Source organism: Arachis duranensis, chromosome 5 (assembly GCF_000817695.3).
Source record: "Arachis duranensis cultivar V14167 chromosome 5, aradu.V14167.gnm2.J7QH, whole genome shotgun sequence".
NCBI lineage: Eukaryota > Viridiplantae > Streptophyta > Magnoliopsida > Fabales > Fabaceae > Arachis > Arachis duranensis.
Window position 1 is genome coordinate 62,602,190 of NC_029776.3, and position 5,224 is coordinate 62,607,413.

The window sequence follows — 5,224 nt, forward strand, 5'->3', positions numbered from 1 at the left end:
TAGGCATCATAAAGGGATTTATTATCTCCTTGTTTGAAGCCTTGGATGCTTAGCCTTAGCTGTGTCATCCGTTTCGGAGGAAAATAGTGATTCAGGAATTTTTCTGACAGCTGTTTCCATGTTTTTATGCTGTTCTTAGGCTGGTTATTTAACCACATCTTAGCTTGATCTTTTACAGCAAATGGAAACAGTAATAATCTATAGACATCCTGATCTACTTCCTTATCATGTACTGTGTCAGTAATTTGTAAAAATTGTGCCAGAAACTCTGTAGGTTCTTCCTGTGGAAGACCGGAATACTGGCAGTTTTGCTGCACCATGATAATGAGCTGAGGATTCAACTCAAAGCTACTAACTCCAATGGAGGGTATACAGATACTACTCCTATATGAAGCAGTAATGAGGTTAGCATATGACCCCAGAGTCCTCCTGGACTGTTCATTTCCACTTAGTTCCATGATGGAATAAAGGAGATGATATGTATGTTAAAAATACCAAGGAACACCAAACTTAAAAATTTTAAGATCAAAACACAAGAAAGACTCAAGAACACCTTGAAGATTCACAAGAACACCAAGAACAAAAGAAAGAACACCAAACTTAAAATTTTTAGAAAACCAAGACAAATTTTTGAAAATTAAAGAAAACTGAATAGGAAAACACCAAACTTAGAGTTTGGCACAAGATTCAATCAAAGAAAAATTATTTTTGAAAAAGATTTCAAAGAAGAAACCCAATTATCAAGAACAACTACTAATGCTCCAGCCAATTGGGCAGTAACTTCAATGTTGATTTTAAAGATGTATTATATTTATGGATAAAAGTATAAATTTTTTTTTTGAAAGTTGATATTTTGAAAAAGCACAAGAAAAACAAGAAAAGACACAAAATAAGAAAGACTCAAGATCAAACAAGAAAAATAAACAAGAACAACTTGAAGATCAATGAAGAACAAAGAACACAAGTTTGAAAATTTAGAGAAAAACATAAGATATGCAATTAACACCAAACTTAGAACAAGACACTAAACTCACGAAAAAAAAAAATTAAAAATTGATAAAGAAAAATAATATTTTTGAAAAAAAAATTTTTAAAAAAAGGATAATAAAAAAATGCAATTCTAGAAAAAAAAGATGAATTCTTCCTAATCTAAGCAACAAAATAAACCTTTAGTTGTTCAAACTCGAATAATCTCCGGCAACGGCGCCAAAAACTTGGTGCACGAATTTGTTATCCGTACAACTAACCAGCAAGTGCACTGGGTCGTCCAAGTAATACCTTACGTGAGTAAGGGTCGATCCCACGGAGATTATTGGTTTGAAGCAGACTATGTTTATTTTATTAATCTTAGTCAGGATGCCAATAAGATTAATTGGATTTAATTGTAAGAAGTCAAAGTATTTGGAATAAGAAATTGTTACTTTATTAATGAAGAATCTGTTGGAGTTTTGGAGATGCTTTGTCCTCTGAATTTCTGCAATGTAATATTCAACCAGCAATCGCGAGTTTGAAGCTCGTCACAGCCATTCAATCCTTGAATCCTACTCGGAATACCATAGACAAGGTTTAGACTTTCCGGATCCTCAAGAATGGCCGCCATCAGTTCTAGCTTATACCACGAAGATTCTGATTAAAGAAGCTAAGAGATGCTCATTCAATCTGATGTAGAACGGAGGTGTTTGTCAAGCACACGTGCATGGATTGAGGAAGGTGATGAGTGTCACGGATCATCACCTCCTTCACAATTAAGCATGAATGAACATCTTAGATAGGAACACACATACGTTTGAATGAAATAGAAACAATTGCATTAATTCATTGAGACGCTGCAGAGCTCCTCACCCCCAACAATGGATTTTAGAGACTCATGCCGTCAAATTGTATAAAATTCAGATCTGAAAATGTCATGAGGTACCAGATAAGTCTCTAAAAGTTGTTTAAATAGTAAACTAGTAACCTAGGTTTACAGAATATGAGTAAACTATGATAGATGGTGCAGAAATCCACTTCTGGGGCCCACTTGGTGTGTGCTGGGGCTGAGACTAAAGCTTCTCACGTGCTTGGGCTGTTTCTGGAGTTGAACGCCAGGTTGTGACGTGTTTTGGGCGCTGAACTCCAACTTGTAACCTGTTTCTGGCGCTGGACGCCAGACAGCAGCATGAAACTGGCGTTGAATGCTAGTTTACATCGTCTATCTTCGCGCAAAGTATGGACTATTATATATTGCTGAAAAGCCCTGGATATCTACTTTCCAACGCCGTTGAGAGCGCGTCAATTGGACTCCTGTAGCTCGAAAAAATCCATTCCGAGTGCAGGGAGGTCAGGATCCAACAACATCAGCAGTCCTTTTTCAGCCTAACTCAGATTTTTGCTCAACTCCCTCAATTTCAGCCAGAAAATACCTGAAATCACAGAAAAACACACAAACTCATAGTAAAGTCCAGAAACATGATTTTTGCCTAAAAACTAATAATATTCTACTAAAAACTAATTAAAACATACTAAAATCTACATGAAATTACCCCCGAAAAGCGTATAAAATATCCGCTCATCATTGAGGTTGAAAGAGTCCGAGCTTGCTGAGGAAAGACGTCTCCAACTCTCTTCTGCAGAGGAGGTGAAGACTGTTAAGGCTAAAAATGACCGCTTGGGGTCGAGGGTAAAGGAGTTGCAGACTGAGGTCTTTGAGGCCTATGCACAAGGCTTTGAGCGTGCTGTCTCTCAAGTGCGGGTGCTGTTTCCCAGGTCAGACGCGGATATGCTTGATGCGACCAAAGTGGTTGTGAATGGGCAGCTTGTGGACGATGAGGCTACTGTTTCAGATGATAGAGGGGAGTCTAGTATTGGTGATAACGCGGATTAGGCCTTTAGTTACGTTTTGCTTTGTAAGCTTTGTATATGGCCTTTTGGCCTTTTAAAACTTGTTTGTTTTTGGATAATTCTGAGTATCCTTCTTAGCTGTGATCTTTCAATTGCTGAGTACAGAGCTCGGTTTGGTTATACTTTTATAAAGTATGATATTCTGGTAAAGTTATAGTAGTACTATTTTCTTTTGCAATAGAAATGGTTCTTACGCACCGACGACGGTTGTCGACAGTTTAGATGATGAGGTTATGGGATGTAAACCTTCGCGGTTTATTTGGGAGAACTTAACTCGTTTTCATTTGTTTGCATTTCGCTTAGTAATATTCTTAGGATACGTTGTTTGCTTTCTGAGTGTGAAGCTCGGTTTTGTTGTGATTCTTTATTTGATTGTGAGATATGCTATTTTGGTAAAGTTATGATGGCAGTAAGCACCGGTAGTTATGCAATGAAAATGATAGCACCGTTTTAGCCTTTATGAGGAGCTTTGACTTGTGTTTGTAGCTTTGAATTTATCCGAGAACTATGCTCGGCATGTGTGTTTTTGGTTCTGAGTATGAAGCTCGGATAATTTTGAATGTTATTAATCGAAATGTATGCGAAGTGCCAAGTAAGTTACATTGGTATGATGATTTGTGGCGTCCGGCCTCATTAAAACCCTCTCCGAGTAAAACCCGTGTATTTTGGGAAAAAACCTTCGAAGGGGAAAAAGAGTACCATCATTTGCGAATTTACAGTATTAATTATGAATGATATTCCCTTAGTGAGGAGACATTCCATGTTCCTGGAAGTTGTCCTCCTTTAAGAGTTTCTAGTTTGTAGGCCCCCTTTCTGAGATTATGGAGAACTCGGAAAGGTCCTTCCCAGTTTGCTGCTAGTTTGCCATGCACTGGAGGTTTCTGAGCTTCTTCTGTTCGTCTGAGTACGAGGTCTCTGTTGTTGAAAGACTAGGAACTACCTTTTTGTTTTGTCTTTGCTCTATGTATTGTTTTTTGGCTCACTGTTTTATAGCTGAGATGTCTCTTTCTTCTTCTACAAGATCCAACTCGGCTACCTGAGCTTGTACATTACTCGGTTGATCATAGAGCTTTGTCCTTAATGTTGGGACGCAGATCTCTACTGGGATGAGCGCTTCCGCACCATATACCAGCTTGAAAGGAGTTTCTCCTATAGCGGATTGGATGCTAGTATTATAGTTCCATAGGATTTCTGGAATTGTTTGATGTATGGGGTATTGACTTCATGGGTCCCTTCCCACCATCATACTCAAACACTTATATTCATGTGGCAGTAGACTATGTATCTAAATGGGTAGAAGCAATTGCCACACCCAATAATGATACCAAGACTGTGCTGAAATTCCTCCAGAAACACATCTTTAGCAAGTTTGGTGTTCCCAGAGTACTAATCAGTGATGGGGGTACTCATTTTTGCAATAAACAGCTATACTCTACTGGTGGACGACATTGTGATAAAAGAGCTCCAGGCACTGTTAGAGAAGCTCACAACTCCGTTCAACTTAACCAGAAAGTGTACTGGGTCATTGACAAACCCCATTTGTAGGGTTTATCTTGTATCAATTTTAGGGGATTTTATCACCTTTCACTCACATTTATCCAATAAAATAGCATGGTTTTGTGATTGTCTCCTTATTTGTGCTTAGATGTGAAAACATGCTTTTCAACCCTTAATTTTATGGTTTTAATCTCCCTTTGATTCCACTAGATGCCTTGATATGTTTGTTAGTGATTTCAGATTGAAAAGGCTAGGAATGGATCAAAGGAGTGAAGAGGGAAAGCATGCAAAGTGGAGAAATCATGAAAAGTAAAAGAAGTTGAACTCGCCCATGGACGCGCGCGCGCACCTGGCGCTTGCACGCACCTGCCAATTACCTCATGGACGCGTACGCGTGCTGTGCGCGTACGCGTCGGTGCCGTTTTATGATTTTTTAATGAAAACATGGCCAACGAATTCTGAAGGGTTGTGGGGCCCAATTGCAACCAACTTTGGCGCCAAAGATGCTACTTAAAGCCAAGGATTGAAGAGCAAAGAGGGAGAACACACATTAGTTCATTTTCACTCATTAGGATTAATTTAGAACTAGTTTCTAGAGAGAGAAGCTCTCACTTCTCTCTAGAATTAGGATTAGGATTAGGATTAGTTCTTAGATCTAGGTTTTAATCTTTGCTTTCTTCTACTTCTACCTTTCAATTCTTTGTAGTTGCATTCATCTTCTTCTACTCTTTTGTTGTAATTTCCTTTATGTTGTTCTTACATTTTATTGTAGATCTAGTATTGTTCCCTCTACATTCTTTCAATTCAATAAGAGGTAATTCATAATAATTGTTCTTCTTTGCTTTTC